The 23,125-nt window shown below is 40.0% G+C and overlaps 1 protein-coding gene and 1 long non-coding RNA gene across 6 annotated transcripts in view; one reads left to right on the top strand and one right to left on the bottom strand.

Moving 5' to 3' along the window:
* Window positions 1–13,404, top strand: part of LOC110451902 — a 25,257-nt gene extending 11,853 nt beyond the window's left edge. The window contains exons 2-3 of one of the 2 annotated variants that reach the window (XR_002463120.1): window positions 1,869–1,920; window positions 12,958–13,404. This is a non-coding gene — a long non-coding RNA (uncharacterized LOC110451902). Of the gene's footprint in view, window positions 1–1,868; window positions 1,921–2,734; window positions 3,604–12,957 lie in introns of those variants that run through there. The other variant, XR_002463119.1, reaches the window with a different exon arrangement.
* Window positions 1–23,125, bottom strand: part of LOC110451901 (heparan sulfate glucosamine 3-O-sulfotransferase 1-like) — a 107,564-nt gene that overhangs the window by 43,937 nt on the left and 40,502 nt on the right. For 2 of the 4 annotated variants that reach the window (XM_021500121.1, XM_021500124.1), the window contains exon 2: window positions 7,010–7,076. The gene's annotated coding sequence lies outside the window, so the exon portion shown is untranslated. Of the gene's footprint in view, window positions 1–7,009; window positions 7,077–8,452; window positions 8,655–10,357; window positions 10,693–23,125 lie in introns of those variants that run through there. The other 2 variants (XM_021500122.1, XM_021500125.1) reach the window with 2 other exon arrangements.

The following is a 23,125-nucleotide window of genomic DNA, read 5'->3' as shown; positions in this document are numbered from 1 at the left end:
TCTCTCTCTGTCTCTCTCTGTTTCTCTCTATCCCCTTTCATGTTCTCACTCTAGTTGAATATGATAAAAACAACATGCCTGTGCAATAATATTTTGTTTTTAATATACTTGTTATCACGATGTTGAAAGTCTGCCATCTTCGAATTGTTAATATAAATGTTTGTAACATGTGTTGGAGAGGGCTTCATATAAGTTTAATAACTTGTGCCCAATCCTTTTGTATCAATAAAATATGTTTAAACCAAAGGAAGGGTCCGAATGAGGGCAATGTGACCGAATAAACTCGAACGCGTAAGGGTGACATGACGTTTTATTTCCCCGTCATGGTTATATAATCCGATCAGACTCGCCATTATACACACGAGTTATAATACATATTCTAACATGACTCGTTTGCAACGCGTGTTTTTTTTTTTTTTTTAATGGTTACGGACCATGTTCTAATCTGCGATAGAATCATGATCAATTGTGTTAAGCTCCTCCCAACGCACTTAAGCCACGCCCCGTTTCTAACCAAAACAATGTGGCGTCAAGCTCGCCTCTTAGCAAAATCCCGCTGATAAGGCCACACAGAACAGAAACGACCGATGAAATGTATTTGTTGAATGAATAAAAAAGTATAAAATAAACATTCCTTATTCTTACCTCCATTTATTACTGAAACGTTCGTTCCATCCGTGTGAAGGCATCCATAGTTAGCTCCGAAATCAAATGAAACATTTCGCAAATGTCGTGCATACTGACATGGAAATGTAAGAATTTGTCAATATTCCTAATCCAAATGTGTCGTGTAAACTTTGGTAACAGGACGTTCACGAACAATTAAAATATTCCGCCTCGTCAACATACAGATCGGGCGCTCGCCAGTATGGGCGGGGCCAAATGACCGACTCCTGAAAGCTTCTCTCCGATTGGTCAGTCCGCTGCAGAATGACACGTCGCCAGTTCAGGTCTCAGAGTACTTAATTAAGTAATTTTGTACAAGGAAATACAATGTACAATGTACATATTAACGTTGTATATTTGTTAAGGTGTGTTAGAATGGGGATAGTCCGTTGTTTTTCGTGTCTAAACTGGCGATTAGAACATGTAATTTGGTTTAAACTCTCGCACCTATCGGTCACGAGTTCAAACCAAATTTCATGTTCTAATCGCCAGTATAGCCACTCAAAACAACATGCTATTCCCTTATTGAACTATTCAATTTTCGGTGAAAGTACATGATAATCACTGAACAATCCTTCTTTTGAAAATTACCAAAATATAAGTATTTCAGAAATCCATTTACATGAACGCGGGGCTCATCTATAGCCTTAGACTGTGCGTCATCCAAATGGATGTAGACATATATACATTAGCCAGAAGCTAGCTGTCACATACATGTTACAGTGTAGGGTTCGTGTACTCCACAGATAATAGGAAATAATGAGTTCAAATCCACTGATCTTTACAACGTCCCCATTACCAGTTCTAACAGCGTGATGCATGTACTATTCATGTTAGTATGAGCGAGATGCGTTTATTAAACGAGCTCTTTACGTAGTTAAATAGGCACAAAAGAAAGCTGTTAAAAAGCATCGATCTTTTTCCTCGTGATACTTTGAGACTCAATAAACTCTAAGATTTATAATGAGAACGTTATCAGCGCCAGTTCAATGGTTTAATTTACAGATTACAGCTATGTTGTCTGAAACTGTTGTCACGTATCAGTACCTTTTACAAACTTGGTTCTATCCCTGTTGTTTGTCTGGATAACCTTACAGATGAGTCGATATGTAACATGCCAATAAAGGTGTGAATTGTTTCCTTTGACACGAGCGTCTTTGGAGAGTGACGTATACTACATTTATATTTGTATAACATTTCAGCGGAGCCTCGAACCCAGCCACGTTTGGGCTCCCCGTACCACTAACGAAAACTGTGAGTATGTATTGGAAACTGATAAAATCATTTTTGAAATAAAAACTATAACTTGCAGGACTATGTGAATAAAATAATAGAGGTAAGATAGAGGATCCCTGCGCCACTATCACCAATTGTAACAAAGCACAATACACTGATTTATGAAAAAGTATTAGAAATGAAAGGAAACAAACATCAACCATAGTGTTTTAAGTGTGGCTAGACAAAGATTCGACCTCTGAACCTTAACTTCTAATACTGTCACGCTAACTTATTAATCTAGCTGGTCACTAGCAAGTCCGTTTGCCCAATGGCGCCACAGTTATACATGTTTGAAAACCTTAATGAAGGGCGGGTAACTGTGTATATAAAACATCACAAAAGTGTTTTCCTTGCAGTCGCTCAGTGATCCTTAATTCGTCATAGACAAAAATTGGGACTATTTAAAAAACAAAGACTGGTCTGTCCATTAAGAAATTGATTTGAAAGTGGGGGACATCCTATTAGCTGTGGTATGATTAAGGACGCTGGATTATATTACAAAGGTGTGTTTTTACCATATGGCACTGAATTTAGACAACCGTCATACAATGTAACATCTGTCCAATATTTAACCATGTGTTCAATTTTGGAACAAACCATTGCTTCAAAGTATTCCTTTTTAACACAACGACGTCATGAGAAATCCAATCGAGGAAGTAAAGAGGTGTTATGATAATCATCATTTAGAAATTATTATACTGTTTATGATGTGGTAGTTATCTTTTAACTGGCTGTGTTTGATAACACCAGTCGTTGATAAATCCGTCGACTTTTTTCTGTTTTATTACAGAAATCTCCGTATGGAACCCCTGGTGGTGAAAAGTAGCACCATTAGTTCTGATCGTGGACTGACATTTCTTTAATTGCATATCACTAGCAGATAGACGAAGGAGTCACACGGCGTGAATTATTCTCTGTATGTCCAATGCATCTATTCATCACTTGTACAGTTGTAACGTAAATCCTGATTGGCTATCATCAATTATAGATGACCAATCATATGAATCAAACCAGAGACTTCCCTCTTACCATACTCATTGTGCGATACCTCACTCAGGCCGTTAACAATATTGGCAGTTAGACAAATGTTTCGATACCAGAAGTGTCAATCAATTATTGATATATACATTGTAAAATGTACTAATTAACTTAAGTTTGTTTTTTATTTGCGCTTTATTCAGTTAAAACAACATCATTTATAGCAACTATTTGATCTTCAAACATTGTAGGCGCCACAGGCGGAAACGTTAATTTAAGACTATTCTTTTGATTAGTGATATCTTGTTAATATACCTCGTGATCGCGTATAAGTACCTGCATCTATTGAAGCGGCATACGAGGGTTCCAGCACGCTATTGACATGTGCACGGTGGCTGGTTCTACAGCGGGTTGTTCAATAAACCAATAGTTGTATGTATAGAGACAATAAGAGCTATAGAAACTGGTGTAGTTGTTACAATACTTATTCGAGCAAAACCTATATAATACGTTTAACATGTATTGATCTGTAAGAAGGATTGTGATTTAGTCAATATCGCTTTGTATGGCGTACAGAAACACCAAACGATGCATATGTCACATGATAAATCAGAGAAAAGATATTATCTTGTCCACTCTCTCTCTCTCTCTCTCTCTCTCTCTTCTCTCTCTCTCTCTCTCTCTCTCTCTCTCTCTCTCTCTCTCTCGTCCCGGTTTGCTTTTATTTTATCCAATATCTGTGCTGCTTCCATTGTTTAATTAAAAACAAACCTATCATTATATCATGAAAAAAATCATACCAATATTACGTATTCTACGATATACCTTGACCATGTACAGTTATCGCCGCTTTGATTATAAACACACGCGTGTTTTTGTATTTTTCATGTAGGGAATTAATGTCATGATACAACCCTAGGTTTTGAAGTTGTTGAGACGAAAAAAAACTGTATAGTTAAATTTTGGTTATGCAGGCATCATCACTAATATTTGTTGTATTGTGAGAACAGGATGTTTGTACGTAGACATTTGGACAAATATATTCGTAACATAGTGAGTTGCTCCGTGCCGAAGGGTGTCCAGCCCCACAACTAAATCCTAGATTCGGACACAGTCAGTGTTTGTATTCACTACATTACCTGATACGTGGCATGCTCTTTGATAGAATTCACAAGCGATTAATAATTTATTCTCAAGTAAACCGCATACGCTGGTTTTGACTAGTTATAATGAGTTAAAAGTAAATTATTTATTGAACGAAATAATCGAAAATCACTTCACTTCAACTATCCAACACGAAAATGGCACAGCTTTAGTGTTCAGTAATGGGTGTGTATTCAATCCCCATTGTCTGCTAAATCGAGTTCAAAGAACGCCTTGAGCTACAACGAAAATAGCGTTAGTTCCGAATGTAAAACCACTCAGCAGCAAAGGACAAACATTTTAAACTGTTTGTAATAGTGTACCAGAAACCTTTTATTAACATTGTGAGATTGCATATGGATTTATTGTTGAACAAATTGGAAACAAGTTATGTCACTGACAAGCTGATAAGCCTTCGTGTGCCAGACTACACATGTGACCTTTTGACCTCTTATGCCTCACTTCATATGACCTTGACTTCTTATGCCTCCCTACATGTGACATTGATTTCTAAAACCTCACTACATATGACCTTGACCTCTTATGCCTCACTACATGTGACATTGACTTCTTATGCCTCATTACATGTGACCTTGACCTCTGACGCCTCACTATATGACATTGACGTATTATTCGTCACCCTATGTGACATTACATGTACTTAATGCCCAACTAAATGTGACTTTAACTTCTAATGTCCCCACACATCGAACATTTGATTTTTGTCATTAATAACCACGTCGTTTTAGTTACACAAAATAAACCATAAAAGTCCAGTGATAAAAGAGCCCAGTTTTACGATTGACATTACTTATACCAACAACGCAAGAAAACAAATATGTCATCTATTTGAAATACATGACGTATCTTTGATAACTCTGATAGTATCTCATACAAAACGTTTCAGGTGTCGAAATAGAGGAGGTCTGGCCTATTTCAGCGTCTGGTAACCTTGTTACTCTATCCGGTAAGTCACCGAGTGTCGTCATTTGGAACACCTCGGCTGTGTCATTCCTCGTCTGATACAACGCAGATACAACCGACCGAGATGTTTCGCAAGCGAGTTTTACTAACAGAACACGACAATATCGGTCTAGCTTGGGCAAAGAAATAAAACGGCATGGGAATAATGACGAGAAATATTTCAAGTATAAATTGTATGCACATCATTCACGGTAACTGTGTTTGCCTGCAACCCAGTTTTAATCATTTGGTCTTCATGTAGTAAAAACTACCTGTTAATAAATGTGGCCCAGAATATAAAAGATAAAAAGATAGCTGTTTGTAAAGGTAACGTGACGTTTTCTATATGATTTTGTTTGTACCGACGGGTACAGACTGACGATACATCACACAGGTTTGTGCCTGGAGTCTGATCTGTGATGTATTCATATGTGTAAGATTTCAAAGGGGGAGTATTGAGTCAGTAAACGAGGCTACAGATGAGGGAGATTCGTGATCTCACGTCAAACCAAATTTTATCAAACATGTCGAAATTAAGAGGCTGTTTTATTACTCAATACTGCTTGACATGTCAGGTGTTAACCGCTAAACCATTGCTATACACGTTATTGTCACTCAGAACAAGCACGCTAGTCTAAAGTCAGGGCTCTGTGACCAGGAACAAACCAGTTAGTCTATAAAACCAGATATCACTAGAACTGAGTTCAAAATGTATGATACGATCGTTTGTTTTAAACAAAACATGACATATGTTTCATGTAGGTCTTCAACTTTGCAAAGTGACTTGTGTCTCTCTAAAGAACATGTTTGGGCGATTTCAACACATTTGACCACTGAGACCTTGTGTGTAAGCCAAACAAACGTGTTTGATTAACTGTAATGCTCTCCCCAGCACGATCGCTGCGTCATCGCAAAACGTCAAATGCACTTTGTGCCAATGTGAGCTATTAATGTTTAATATCCATGTTAAAGCTGACTGTCATTTACTGATGACATTTGTTTTAGAAGGTAAATATACATACAAGCATTATCACATGTACTGGAAACAGAGAGAGAGATTAAAACATGTGACACGGGATTAGGCTTAATCCTTCACTTCCAAGAACACTAGTAAACATGGTATGAAATGGTCGGTGTTTCAATTAAAGAATCTGTTCATGCAATGAACATTTGATAATAACAGTTTTAAATATGGCGCACAATAACCGTCGAAAAGATCTGCCTCTAATAAAAACAAAACAAACAAAACACAAACATGTTAGATTTCCAGATGAATAGATGAATATAGCGTCTATAATTTTCTTTTTGGGGTGAACCACCCCCCCNCCCCGCCTCCTTCCTGCGGGCGGGGTCAGTCCCTCTTATAACCCTTCCAAACTAGTCGCTTCGCTCCGCTGTTACGGTCTTCAACAGCAATTGCTGAGATAATAGCTTCAAATAGTCGCCGCCTTCCCGGAAGACCTGTCTCCGCCCCCGTTCTGGGCACTTAATACCCCAATTAACTATTCCTTAAGCTTCGTTACAAAATGTATTCGAAATTCAAGTGACAGCGAGCGTTACTTTAAACATTGGATGTCCTTATTTGTAAAATTTGTAATTCAAACCTTTTGACTAAGTGGCACCAAGTTAATGTTTACACGTCGTGTTAAAAGTTAATATCAATAATATGATCTCTGACTGTGAGACAATGCCTGTAATAGTGGAAATGGCGATAAAGAAAGTGAAACAAATTCCTCTTTTTCAATTACATGATACAGTAGTTAAAACACATTCCATTGCTAAAACAATGTCCCTTTCGAACCCCTGACATGCATGTTCTATATCTTGAGAAATCCTGTTTTACATAAAAATTGACCCTCCAGGACCCTAAAACAAATATGCAATAGAATGTCCATCTTTTAGTCTAGAACCCCTGTCATATGTAAAATATTGTCCCTCGAGAACCTCCAAGATACAAAATTGTACGTAAATCGTTACCTACCTGATACGCTTGCTGACTTTCCTACTGCCACACATGGAATTCCTAGCCAGGCGATCGTCCTTTCTGTCTGTAACGGAAACAATGTCAAAAGAATTAACAAAAGCATTATCATAAACATTCAACAGTTTATCATCCCCATATACAATGGCCCTCCGTCTGTTTGTCCTGTCCCGTATACAATGGCCCTCCGTCTGTTTGTCCTGCCCCCATATACAATGGTCCTCCGTCTGTTTGTCCTGCCCCCATATACCATGGCCCTCCGTTTGTTTGTCCTGCCCCCATATACGCTGGCCCTCCGTCTGTTTGTCCTGTCCCGTATACCCTGGCCCCTCGTCTGTTTGTCCTGTCCGGTATATATGGGCCCTCCGTCTGTTTGCCCCGTCCCGTATACACTGGCCCTCCGTCTGTTTGTCCTGTCCCCGTATACACTAGCCCTCCGTCTGTTTGTCCTGTCCCGTATACAATGGCCCTCCGTCTGTTTGTCCTGCCCCCGTATACACTGGCCCTTCGTCTGTTTGTCCTGTCCCTTATATAATGGCCCTCCGTCTGTTTGTCCTGTCCCCGTATACACTGCCCCCTGTCTGTCTGCCCCGCTCCCGTATAGCCAGGTCATCTTATCTCTCTGTCCTGCCCCCGAATGCAATGGCCCTCTGTATGTCTGTCCTGCCCCCGTATGCTCTGGCCCTCTGTCTGTTTGTCCTGTCCCATACACTGTCCCCTGTCTGTCCCGCCCAATATGCACTGGTCCGCTGTCTGTTTGACCCGTTTGTTTGTCCTACCCCCATATACGCTGGCCCTCCGTCTGTTTGTCCTGTCCCGTATACACTGGCCCTCCGTCTGTCTGTCCTGCCCCATATAAACTGGCCCACTGTCTGTTTGGCCTGCCCCCGTATACAATGACGTGCTGTCTGTCTGTCCCGCCCGGTATACACTGGCCCGCTGTCTATTTGACCTGTTTGTTTGTCCTGCCCCTGTATACAATGGCCCTCTGTCTGTCTGTCTGTCTGTCTGTCCTGCCCCGTATACACTGGCCCACTGTCTGTTTGTCCTGTCCATGTATCCAATGGCCCCCGCCCCGTATACAATGGCCCGCTGTCTATTTGACCTGTTTGTTGGCCTGCCCCCTTATACACTGGCCCTGTGTCTGTCTGTCATGGCCCGTATACACTTGCCCGCTGTTTGTTTGGACTGCCCCCGTATACAATGGCCATCTGTCTGTCTGTCCCGCCCCGTATATACTGGCCCGCTGTCTATTTGACCAGTGTGTTTGTCCTGTCCCTGTATACAATGGCCCTCTGTCTGTCTGTCTGTCCTGCCCCGTATAAACTGGCCCGCTGTCTATTTGTCATGGCCCGTATACACTGGCCCGCTGTCTGTCTGTCCCGCCCCGTATACACTGGTCCGCTGTCCCGCCCGTGTACACTGGCCCGCTGTCTATTTTACCTGTTTGTTTGTCCTGCCCCTGTATACAATGGCCCTCTCTCTCTCTGTCTGTCTCTCCTGCCCCGTATACACTGGCCCAATGTCTGTTTGTCCTGTCCACGTATCCAATTGCCCCCCGCCCCGTATACAATGGCCCGCTGTCTATTTGACCTGTTTGTTGTCCTGCCCCCGTATACACTGGCCCTCTGTCTGTCTGTCATGTCCCGTATACACTGGCCCGCTGTCTGTTTGTCCTGTCCCCGTATCCAATGACCCTCTGCAGTCTGTCCCGCCCCCGTATACACTGGTCCGCTGTCCCGCCCGCGTACACTGGACCGCTGTCTATTTTACCTGTTTGTTTGTCCTGCTCCTGTATACAATGGCCCTCTCTCTCTCTGTCTGTCCTGTCCCGTATACAATGGCCCTCCGTCTGTTTGTCCTGCCCCCATATACCATGGCCCTCCGTTTGTTTGTCCTGCCCCCATATACGCTGGCCCTCCGTCTGTTTGTCCTGTCCCGTATACACTGGCCCTCTGTCTGTCTGTAATGACCCGTATACACTGGCCCTCTGTCTGTATGTCCTGCCCCCGTATACACTGGCCCTCTGTCTGTTTGTCCTGTCCCCGTATCCAATGACCCTCTGCAGTCTGTCCCGCCCCCGTATACACTGGTCCGCTGTCCCGCCCGTGTACACTGGCCCGCTGTCTATTTTACCTGTTTGTTTGTCCTGCTCCTGTATACAATGGCCCTCTCTCTCTCTGTCTGTCTCTCCTGCCCCGTATACACTGGCCCAATGTCTGTTTGTCCTGTCCACGTATCCAATTGCCCCCCGCCCCGTATACAATGGCCAGCTGTCTATTTGACCTGTTTGTTGTCCTGCCCCCGTATACACTGGCCCTCTGTCTGTCTGTCATGGCCCGTATACACTGGCCCGCTGTCTGTTTGTCCTGTCCACGTATCCAATGACCCTCTGCAGTCTGTCCCGCCCCCGTATACACTAGCAATGTATTTCAAAATTCTCTTTAAAAACTTCAAGATGCCAGAAACGTTTTACTCTGGGAATAGAACGAGTAAACATTTTCTTTTCCGAACAACATGAGAAAATTGTCTACAAATTAACAGTTTCGTCATGAAAACCCCCACATGCCAGATATATTTAATAAAATTCAACATTTTACTGCCCTGTTCTTATAGTATATATGTAACATACACAGACAGATTGAATACACAACCTTTCATAGAAGATCTTCGTAGTTTAACTCATACTTATGCTTTCTGTATGAATGGAATACCCAGTAAACACGTTTATGTAGGTGTATATATCTGCGCTCTGTAACCGCTACAATATGACCTTAATTGGGATCTAGCAGTGTACACGTAATAGGTCATTAACAGCATTAGTCAGACTTCCTCATATTTTTCAGGGCGGAAGTCCGTGATGCGTTCCCCGTACCCAGTGGTGCGTGTTAGACGGGTACCCATTCACCCCTGAAGACATGATAATAAGGTTTTAAGATCCTGAAATACCCGGAATATGTTTTCGTAATGAAAACGTAAACAATTTTATTTCAAATCATTAATGTCTTACCATTACTGTTATGAATCAATAACTAGCCTCGTGTTATTATTGAAATGTTGATAACACTGATATCAGTGAGCTGTTAATGGCTATCTGAACAGTTGTACATTTTAACCAGACAGTGTCATTTTAAAATGCACATTTAAGGGTCCCGACTGTTAAACAACACACCGACAGTTATTGGGACCATGCCAATGTGAGTTTAAAAGGACACATATATTTTGTTTCAAAACAAAACAAATATGAAAACAGAGCGCTGTAAACGTATAATGCAGCCCTCTACTGGACACCACTTCACACACCGTTACCTAAGCGGCTGATTGGACACTAATATATTTATACGTTACCTTGATTAGTATTCCGCGTGCACAGACCAATAAAGATCACTGGGCACAGACGCTCCTCACATCACAAGGTAAATACGAAATCATTAACGATTATGCAGTCATTTAAACGCATGCGATGAATTTCCGTTAAATCGTTGAGGTCGACCTTGAAAATAATTACAATTCATTAAGATGTTTAACGCTGGAATCTGCCACGATTACTCGGCTTTCAATTACATTAAATGTAACCCCGATGCAATTAGTTCTTCCACGGTTAAACTGATCACTCCCTGTAGCTGATCCGGTGTTGAATGGTCTATCACACATGCTAACCAAATTGCATTAAAAAAACTTTAAACCAGACAAGTGAAACCTGGAGAGTTACGAGGTCTGTACCCTGTCATATCCTATATTACTGTAACAAACCACCCCTTTGTATTTAAAGTGACTTGCTTATTGATGATAGCATATCATCTGTTGACCCCCGGTCATATTTTCCTGAAGGGACGTAGCCACTGGCTTGACAAATACGTCATAATTAATTACCCGCGGAAGTACGCGATTGACCAGCAGAACTGGTTCTACCTGTCACTCAAACGGGACAATAATTAGATATAATTGATAACGGTAATGAAGCATTGGGTTTGAGTTTTAGTTTAGTTAGTGAGCGTCACACCTCGTTCAGTCTGCCACAGCCAATCCAGGAAGTGTTTTAGGGAACAAATCGGCATTTTGCTCATTTGCATTTCGCTCCACTTAGCGACTGGCATATAATTAACAACACAACGCAAATATCTATTTTGCCGCTAGCTCGCCGAAACTTTTCTCTCATAATAATTTACAAAAACAGTATGGACGCACCCAACGCGTCGGGCACGGACCCCGCCCTCTCGTTGACTTGACTTTCGTCGTCTTGATCTTCTTGTTAGCTTTAGACGTAGCGCGCTCCATCCGCTTCTCATCCTCAGAATCCGAGGCTATAGGGTTCGCTACGTATTCGTCAACCGCTTTCCATCCAGCCTCCGATCGAGATATATCAGCCAACGTAACTAATGTTTGTCTGTACCCACTAGAGCAATACCTTCTGAGACTTTAGTGGCGACGTCCCCCGGACCTAACTCCGCAACTTGACCGACCTCGTTGAACTTCGCCTGTATCTTGGCGTTGAACTTGTATTGGTCCTCACAACTCTTCTTAGTGAACTTGTCAGGGTTCGCGACGTTGGTGATATTTTGCTGTAGCTTTACCATCGGAAGAAGTCGATATCCTAGATTCGAAGGCGTCAAGCTTACTTGAAATAAGGATATCCAAATGCGACAGGACTTGGTTCTGCGAACTAGCCACAGCCTCCTTCACTTGAATAGAAATGGAGCCATGAATACCAGAGCCTAAATGTTCTCCTTCCATAGCTTAGAAATCGCCCGTAGGTAAAAAAAAAACCCAGTTTAGAATGAACCGTCTGTCCCGAGTAGGCGACTAGAAATGACCACGTTGCCAACATCTACCCCCGTGTACCCGCGTACACGTGACAGCCTTCTGCTGCTCGTGCCGCACGAGACAAATTATTCCCGCTTCTACTGGGAACCGCGGGAATATTTGATTCTCATCCCCCGCAAGTTATGCTACACTTCGCTGGATCACCTAGATTTTATTCTAATTCAATCGATATTTTGTCTCTTTTTTTAAATTTTCTCTCGAAATGTCATTTTTCCCATAACAAAAGATATTCAGAAATAAATTGCTACACTGCGTATATATGGCATTCAGTCTTGTAAGTCTTATGAGGAACATAAACGTATCATTTTACATTTGCCTTTTACTTTGACACAAACGGCCGTAGTCTTTAAAATATTCAAAACTTTATATAGAAATACAGGAATTATACACTATAATGCTGACAGAGCTTATTTACCCAGTGTCAACCATACAATATCACCACTCCAAGGAACACCTGTTCAGTTATCCAGAAATCGACACCTGCTTTGGTACTCTTTAATATAAATAGGTTCATAAACTTCATGATTTTTTTTTACAGAAACTCCCCTTTATCGCAGATTAAGTAGATGCATACATAAAACAAAATTTTACCATGAAGTGTGACCCAATGACTTTGAAGGTAAATGTCCGTACAAGCGTTCAACCTTAGAACAAAACGCGATTACTTTTATATGAGAAAGTACGGCACAGTTTTGTGAGTTGTAAAACCCGACAATAATTCCGGGAGAAAATAGGCTATGGTGCTCAATTAACAACAGCGGAGCATGCTAATGATTCATCTGGCCTTGTACACAGTCTTTGTAAGTGATGCTTTTATCTAACGATGCTGCTCATCCATAGCTGTGCATCATGTCTTCGGAGTTAGCTGAACTGGCCAATCCGAGCCCGATTAATTAAATAATTAAAATAACACCCTATCAAGATTATTACAAGTAGTACGAACAAACTGATGTCCTATGACGTCATGACTCCTACGCAATGTGAAAGTGCACTCTCACTCATTACATATGTCAGTGATACAGAGTATATTTATTTGCTACAGCATTCATGATTCTAAGATATTTATGTCTATCAAGAAAAGATAACTCTACTCTTAACAACAACTCCATCTCCTGTAATTCCAGGAAAGACAACTCTTATGACAGCGAGCCAATCATCGCTTTCCTGTCATTTCAAGGAAAGATAACTTAACAGCGATTTTCAAGAGGATTTCTAGAGGAACAGGACGCTTAACTCAATAGACCGAATCGACGTTAACACATGAGAAATTTTATTTAATCACTTTGCTGTCAGTGTTAGCCATCTGCCACCGGGGAACGTGACGAGACAATCCCTGCTACAACCTCTTGTGAGACTTCAGTCAGCATAGATTCTGTTAATGATCACATCGAAGACCAGGACAGACTAGATGAACAGCGACAATCTGTGACAATCTAATAATTGCTGATGCTTGAATTGTATCCTTGAATGACACACATCTTTGTTGCCATAACGGGAATGTGTGTAATTGATACATATATAAGGTGTTTTTTTAAAGTAATAAAAATGTTGTAGATCTTATCGAAAATAAATAATTGAAGCTAAGTTTTGATCCGAGAATTCACCCCTCTTACTCCCCTCCCCACCACTTCCCCCGCCCTCGGAACCGCTATTGATGAGCTGCAGACAGGTCATTCTTCATTACAGACACGTGTCCCACACTTATACCCCCACATACCACCAGTGGTAAGCGGAGACGATCTCCGGTACTTGGAGAAGCACTTCCTGCGTCAATAAAATCACAAGTACAGGGCTGTTACACCTACTACAGATACAAACAATATTTTAAAGTGTTCTTACAGCGAACTATTTACACAGAGTATGAAATTATGCTTCGTACACACCAGTTGCTCTGATGCAGAGGAAAGTCGCGTCATAAAGAACGCATTGAGGAACTTGGTCATATTGTTATGTAGCTGGTCACGGTGTACGCAGACATGAACAGCACGGACTATGAGTGTAATAAAACCGGGTCTCGAAAGAATTATAAAATGTATTACATCTTAAGTTAATACTGAACATAAAACGCCGTGATAAGGCTAGCAAGCTGTTGCTGTCATGGTTTCCGTTTATTGGATTCCGACAGTACGAATATAAAGGTTGGTCGAGGCGGCCAAGTCGTGCCCTCAGCTGTACATTGTACGGGAGATTTCTACCACACAATAAGCAAGCAAGAACAGCAGTGCTTATTGAATAGTGATCGGTGGATCCAAAATATTTCAGTCCCATGGTACTTGACACAAGATTGATTCGTTCCACATGTATACAGAATTCGTTTATAAATGTGTAAGAAAGCAAAATAGCGATTTCAAAACTGTTTTTTTTTTAAAGAATACTTTTCTGACGACATTTTTATCTCTAACGTATGAATGAATGTCACTCATTCAGCACGGACCGTCACTTTATGACCCTCCTACAGATATACCAGACAGGTACAGGTGCATCCAGCCAGAAATGCAGCATCCTACCCCAGTGTTACCCTTATACATGTGTATAGTACAATGTGTCAATCGGACACGTTAACAACTGAGACATCCGGGATCCACTACCTTTGCATTTGTATGTTCTGACACTGTACAGTATATCGTGGAACATCGGTATCGTGGAACATCGGTATGTTCTGACACTGTACAGCATATCGTGGAACATCGGTATGTTCTGACACTGTACAGGATATCGTGGAACATCGGTATGTTCTGACACTGTACGGTATATCGTGGAACATCGGTTAGTTCTGACACTGTACAGTATATCGTGGAACATCTGTATGTTCTGACACTGTACAGTATATCGTGGAACATAGGTATGTTCTGACACTGTACAGTATATCGTGGAACATAGGTATGTTCTGACACTGTACAGTATATCGTGGAACATAGGTATGTTCTGACACTGTACAGTATATCGTGGAACATAGGTATGTTCTGACACTGTACAGTATATCGTGGAACATCCGTATGTTCTGACACTGTACATTATATCGTGGAACATCGGTATGTTCTGATACTGTACAGTATATCGTGGAACATCGGTTAGTTCTGACACTGTACAGTATATCGTGGAACATCGGTATCGTGGAACATCGGTATGTTCTGACACTGTACGGTATATCGTGGAACATCGGTTAGTTCTGACACTGTACAGTATATCGTGGAACATCTGTATGTTCTGACACTGTACAGTATATCGTGGAACGTCGGTATGTTCTGACACTGTACAGTATATCGTGCAACATCGGTTAGTTCTGACCCTGTACAGTATATCGTGGAACATCGGTATGTTCTGGCACTGTACATTATATCGTGGAACATCGGTATGTTCTGACACTGTTCAGTATATCTTGGAACATCGATATGTTCTGACACTGTACAGTATATCGTGGAACGTCGGTATGTTCTGACACTGTACAGTATATCGTGCAACATCGGTTAGTTCTGACCCTGTACAGTATATCGTGGAACATCGGTATGTTCATGTTCTGACACTGTACAGTATATCGTGGAACATCGGTATGTTCTGACACTGTACAGTATATTTTGGAACATCGGTATGTTCTGACACTGTACAGTATATCGTGGAACATCGGTATGTTCTGACATTGTACATTATATCGTGGAACATCGGTATGTTCTGACACTGTACAGTATATCGTGCAACATCGGTTAGTTCTGACCCTGTACAGTATATCGTGGAACATCGGTATGTTCTTACACTGTACAGTATATCGTGGAACATCGGTATGTTCTTACACTGTACAGTATATCGTGGAACATCGGTATGTCCTGACATTGTACATTATATCGTGGAACATCGGTATGTTCTGACACTGTACGGTATATCGTGGAACATCGGTTAGTTCTGACACTGTACAGTATATCGTGGAACATCTATATGTTCTGACACTGTACAGTATATCGTGGAACACCGGTTAGTTCTGACACTGTACAGTATATCGTGGAACATCGATATGTTCTGACACTGTACAGTATATCGTGGAACATCGGTATGTTCTGACACTGTACAGTATATCTTGGAACATCGATATGTTCTGACACTGTACAGTATATCGTGGAACATCGGTATGTTCTGACACTGTGCAGTACATCGTGGAACATTTGTGTGTTCTGACACTGTACAGTATATCATGGAACATTTGTATGTTCTGACACTGTACAGTATATAGTGGAACATCGGTATGTTCTGACACTGTACAGTATATCTTGGAACATCGGTATGTTCTGACACTGTACAGTATATCTTGGAACATCGATATGTTCTCACACTGTACAGTATATCGTGGAACATCGGTATGTTCTTACACTGTACAGTATATCGTGGAACATCGGTATGTTCTTACACTGTACAGTATATCGTGGAACATTTGTATGTTATGACACTGTACAGTATATCGTGGAACATCGGTATGTTCTGACACTGTACAGTATATCGTGGAATATTTGTGTGTTCTGACACTGTGCAGTATATCGAGGAACATCGGTTGTTCTGACACTGTACAGTATATCGTGGAACATCGGTATGTTCTGACACTGTGCAGTATATCGTGGAACATTTGTGTGTTCTGACACTGTACAGTATATCGTGGAACATTTGTATGTTCTGACACTATATCGTGGAACATCGGTATGTTCAGACACTGTACAGTATATCGTGGAATATCGGTATGTTCTGACACTGTGCAGTACATCGTGGAACATTTGTGTGTTCTGACACTGTACAATATATCGTGGAACATTTGTATGTTCTTACACTGTACAGTATATCGTGGAAGATTTGTATGTGCTGACACTGTACAGTATATCGTGTAACATCGGTATGTTCTGACACTGTGCAGTACATCGTGGAACATTTGTGTGTTCTGACACTGTACAATATATCGTGGAACATTTGTATGTTCTGACACTGCACAGTATATCGTGGAACATCGGTTTGTTCTGACACTGTACAGTATATTTTGGAACATCGGTATGTTCTGACATTGTACATTATATCGTGGAACATCGGTATGTTCAGACACTGTACAGTATATCGTGGAATATCGGTATGTTCTGACACTGTACCGTATATCGTGGACCATCGGTATGTTCTGACACTGTACAGTATATTGTGGAACATCGGGATGTTCTGACACTGTACAGTATATAGTGGAACATCGGTATGTTCTGACACTGTACAGTATATCGTGGAACATCGGTACACCACTATATATTTGATGTTTGGTTCAAATTCAAGGTTGTCAGTGGACCTCGAGTGTCAACGAGGAAGCATGCAGTGACAACAAAATCATATATTGAATCGCTTGTAACATATTTACAAATATCATTCTATTCGCACGTCTCTGCGATAAATATGTGGTTACTTGTTCTAAATTAATATAATGAGTTTCTTTCGGTATCATTTATGATAACTTTCATAGGAACAGTTATTTTTTGTAATTCTTTAACAGACTGTGGTTTGGAGGAATTCTACACGTTCTTCCCTCAGTCCTGTTAATATTGATCATGGAGAATCTGATTTACAGGAAGTCTTAACCACAGGGAGCTAGATCTCAGACATGACATAGGTAGGTTTCCACCACGATACATCTGGTTAAGTATATTATACATGGCTGAATGTAGTTTACTTTGAGTTCACCGTTTGCAACATGCATTGCACCACATCGCCTTACAGATCCATACGTCTTACAGATCATACGCCTTACAGATCCATACGTCTTATAATTACCATACGTCTTACAGATCCATACGCCTTACAGATCAATATGTCTTACAGATCCATACGTCTTACATATCCATACGCCTTACAGATCCATACGTCTTACCATACGTCTTACAGATCCATACGCCTTACAGATCCATACGTCTTACCATACGTCTTACAGATCCATACGCCTTACAGATCCATACGTCTTACAGATCCATACGTCTTACAGATACGCCAAGAGAAACGACTTACTACGACATCGTAGTATGTGAACCAAGATGATCAAATATCTAAAAGGACAACGATGTATACAGCAGGACCTGTCATAGGTAATATAGATAAACACATGACATTTCGGAAAGACCAATACAAGTCTACCACGGCAGTGTATGGAGTCAACAATCGCTGATCTGTAATTCCACAGGGATATATCAAATATAAACGGGCGTCAATATTTAAGTATTACTTAATATCTACTGTAGCGCCCGTTTATAAAATAAATAAACAAATAAATATAAAAGATAATATATATATGTAACTGTGTATAATGCACTGTCTTTCACGTCTTTAAATACTTACATGTACTCTGCTTTAGACATATTTTATTTGAAAACTCCAAATGGAATTGGACACAAGTTAAACAACCTAGAAACGTCCTCTTCCATAAACTATTATACAATGGTAACATACATATATGGCAGCATTTTATGAACAGTTGATATACATGTTGCTTATACATAAAACTTAACATTAATGTATGCAGATGGAGTTACATTTATGCATTTCCCTTATATCAGTACTAGTTCAAGGATTTTCACTTAAAATGGCAAAGATATAGTATGAATGTCATTACTTACAATTAAAGTATGTACATGTATAATAAAGCATAGTGAATAGGTACCCCTGAGTGTTGGAACTCTACTTGTACCGAAACTGGAGTAACTCATAATTGGCTCCGTGATAATATAAAAGAAGTGAAAATGAAGTATTAAATTATAGATGAACGCGATAACGTTAAAGGCATTGATTAAGAAGTTAATATGATGTAGTAATTATTTTGTCCTGTACATAATAACGTATCACAGTACAAACGCACATTAAGATGAATAGTTTGCGTTAAAAAGGCATTACGTCCCAATCAAAACATGGTAATTTACTGACAGAGGGATAGCTTCGATGATTGTAGATCAACAAAGTATTCATAATTAAACCAGAAAAATACCAAAACCAATTTAAACTACTAAAACTCATCGTCTGGAAGTTAATCACTTTAAAAAAAGGTTTACACGCGAGCTGGTGCAATCGGAACACCTCGGCCGATTCTCTCTTTGATTAAAGGAACTGTAATCGGGGGGCGAGGTGTTCCGAATGGCGCTGATTGTGCATTTCTATCGACAAACACAGATGGGTGCCATATCTGAAATGCTTTAGCTTACACATAGCGGTCCCTGTACAACAAGCTGTATTTTATAAATGGCAATAAGTCCATTTCAATTTTTCCGAACTAAATTATAAAACATTTTGATTATGCTAATTTTGTTTGTCGGAGAATGATGATATGTTTTATCAAATTGCAACACTTTGTATATATTTGTATTGTGATAATGATTGAATGGCATTTGTGTTTCAATTTCATACCGACAAGACCATTGATAAATGCTGGTCACTTCATATATCTACATTCTAACGTTTTAGTTGTTATAGACATAAACAAAGATATTCCCCTATATTTTCGATATTGAAGTGTCTGTGTCGTCAGCACAAACAAGTTTCCGGAATAGTCGCACGTCACCAAAAAGTGTTATTTGAGGCGGGAGGAGAAATTCAAAATGTCGCTGATCAAGTTGCATTCATAGCCCTATAAATGCAGTTTTTTATGGTAATTCTTGTAGAGGAACTTGTAGTGGAAATGTAAATACATAATCATGCATAGGTTATGGCGAGTGCTATATCGTGTTCATTTCCCCACAAAACGTTAATGTTCGACCCCTTTGTACTAATGAATCAGAATATACATTATTTTAATCAACATTTTTATGATTCTATACTATTTATTATCAAAGTCACTTGCATGAAGAACAATTAGCTTTAATTATTAAAAAAAAACATAATGGAAAATTTCAAAGGACCTCAATATGCTTGTCCAGGGATTGATCTACAAATCATACATGCATGCTGAGGTTTCATAGATATCTTATTTGTTTTGCTAGGAAAATCTACTAAAGATCGATAATTATTTACCCAATGTCATAGTGACATCCTTGCTTATTTTTACCAGGAATTTATCAAAGATTTAAAAGGTCACTAGTGCATTGTACATATGGGAAAGGAAAACACCATTTATGGTACCATATAAAACATTATTTATCTACCACTTATTGCAGACGTCATTATAAATGTATGAAAAACACCACCATGACATAGCGATGAAAGAGGACATAAGATGATTAATCGATCAGACTCTTTATTTGTATTCTCAAATCGCGTGAATCAGCTGTTATCTCATCAGCAGATAGCCATATATAATGTATCTAGGACACGTAAGCAGGCTGAACTCAACCAGGGGTATCGTATCGGTCTACTATAATGAGCTGCGGGAACACTTTTCAAAACGATTGAAATAGCTTTACTCCTTAATCATTAATGAACATTTAATTTCGATATTTATGAAACAATCAACATATGCGTGTGCATTACGGCGGAATGAATAATGGCGATGGTTAGAAAATGTTAGAAAAATAAAGTGTGAAGGCCGCTTATTTCCACATCATTTACAAATCCTGATTTGTTTGTTCCACTACAGCCTTCACACATATATTGATTATATCTGTAATACGACATGAACATGTAATCGAATGTATTTTCGTGTCTACTTAATTGCCTATAAATAACTTGACAGAAAACATTCATTTAAATAAATAAAACTGTTGATTATTTTGCGAGCAAACATTGTTCTATGACGCTTCGTCTTCAGGTCATTAACAAGCTAATGTCAAAGGTCATGTCATCACCTCTGGACTTTGAACCAGTGTGACAGTTCGACGTGAATGTACGTGGAAAAGTTAAGGCACGCACATTCACGCGTGTCCCCTCACTCGACCAAGCTTAAACGCAAGGGGCGGTTTGAAGAGCGCTGGACGTGTATTGTTTGTCGAAACCTAAATGTTGCATGAAAAGTGTCGTTAAATCGCTGACATGGTAATATAATTAGTTATGAAATTTTAATTGATGCTGTGAAATGTTTGCCAAAGTTCCATGGCCAGTTTTATCAAGACTTGTTTTGTTGGTACTGGGCCTGACTAACTAGTACCCCGGAGATACACCGCCGAAAGAAAGGAGTTAGTGTAAGGTAGGGGGGGNGACAAATAATAACATAGACCGAAATCTTTAGTCCCTGATTACCAAATATTCACATTGATTATTAAGCTTTATAAAAAGGCAAAGGAGAAACGGAAGCTCATATCAAAAGTCAATATTTCGCATCAAATGACTTTTTTACTCCTGACTTGGGGACAACCAATTTATTTTATTCCGTATGTATCGGACTTGTAAGACATTTTTTGTGTGTTAATTAATTAATAAATAAATCGAAATATATCCTTTTTATTGTCTCTTTATCGTTAACCCCTGTCTCATGAATGTGGTTTCAATATCTATGTTAGAGTAGAGACGGTTAAAGCGCGTGGAGTCGATTGTTCAGCGTTATACACATGTAGGCTAATCTCATGATGTCCCTGCCTTTCGCCAACTTTATATCTATTATTAGATACGTAAAACGTAAGTAACGATACGTAAAACCTTACAATTTCCTAAGTAAGATAAAATGTCTACGACAGAATCCAATGTTAATTCCACATACTGGCGGAGTGCTCTAATACACTGTCACACGTAAGAAGTAATCATTTAATTATTATCCTTACATAGCAAAGATGTAAAACTACCCCATACACGGAAATCACACATTAGCCGAACTCCGGGCAGCCACACAAGGAAGCCATACATTAGCCGAACTCCGGGAAACCAATGACCAATGTTGACTTCCGGAGAAGTAAAGAAGACGTATCGAAGGTCACCTGTCTGTGTATGCAGAGTGACTTATGTGTGTCGCTCCAGACTCATTACAGACCAATCGATACTTAATTACATTAATTAAAGTCGGTATCTTAGTCAAAGGCTCAGGATGACGGGCCCGCCGCTTAGGTTATAGCAAATCCATTTCCTTCTTGCAAAACGTAATCAGCCCTAAACACGAGGCTAAAATTATCCTGATGAACCCAGACGGATTCATCACATTTACTTCGTTACACAATTAGTTATCGACATTTTACTCGAAAAGGGGGTCATTATTTTGATGAAGTTGGCCATAGTTACAGACATCACAAATGAATGATTTTGTTTGTGAGAAACCTTATACAATCTCGGCAACAACCATGGGTTAATCCCGGAAACCCCGCAATCATTCGTCCACGTCCCAGCACTGATTTAAATAACTGTCTTTGATAAAAGTCTTCATTGCGCAGAAGCGGTAAATATTTGGGAAAATAGCAACGAGCGACACCTTCGACACTAAAATTTGGCGGCAGCCATGCAATCATACATGTACCTCACACAGACATCTAGAATAATTGAAATAGACTTGCTGTGGCAGATCATTCTCGTTGAGTGCGAGAATCTAATTACATCCTCCGCATCGTAGTCTAATAGCATATCTTCACCACGCATTCTAGATTATTTTTCATTCACTACTTTTGTTAAAGTTTATTCGTACTTTCCCTGCCAAAACTCTGTATATCATATCTCAAAGCAGTGGTTATATAATCTGGAATAAATCATTTATTTATCGCGATTTCAACACGAGATACTTTCATCGACAAAATAAAAGAGTTTCGCTGGCATGCAAGCTATCAAATCCTGTCTGACAGATAAACTATCAAATCCTGATTGGCACGTAAGCTATCAAATCCTGACTGACAGATAAACTATCAAATCCTAGCCACCATGTAAACTATTAAACCTGACTGACAGTAAACTATCAATCTGAACTAGCAGGTAAGCTACTAAAGCCTGACTGGAAGGTAAACTACCAAATCGTGACTGGAAGGTAAGCTACCAAATCGTGACTGGAAGGTAAGCTACCAAATCGTGACTGGAAGGTAGCCTACCAAATCGTGACTGGAAGGTAAGCTTCCAAATCGTGACTGGAAGGTAAGCTACCAAATCGTGACTGGAAGGTAAGCTACCAAATCGTGACTGGAAGGTAAGCTACTAAATCTTGACTGGAAGGTAAGCTATCAAATCCTGACTGGAAGGTAAGCTACTAAATCCTGACTGGAAGGTAAGCTACTAAATCCTGACTGGAAGGTAAGCTACCAAATCGTGACTGGAAGGTAAGCTATTAAATCCATACGGGAAGGTAAGCTTTCTTATCCTGTCAGGAAGGTAAGCTATCACTTCATAACAAGCAGGTAAGCTATCAAATCCTGACTGAAGGTTACAATAATTGTATCTACCAAATCCTGACTTGAAAGTAAG

Source organism: Mizuhopecten yessoensis, unplaced genomic scaffold (assembly GCF_002113885.1).
Source record: "Mizuhopecten yessoensis strain PY_sf001 unplaced genomic scaffold, ASM211388v2 scaffold6285, whole genome shotgun sequence".
Taxonomy (NCBI): domain Eukaryota; kingdom Metazoa; phylum Mollusca; class Bivalvia; order Pectinida; family Pectinidae; genus Mizuhopecten; species Mizuhopecten yessoensis.
This window is presented reverse-complemented; position numbering and strand designations above follow the sequence as displayed.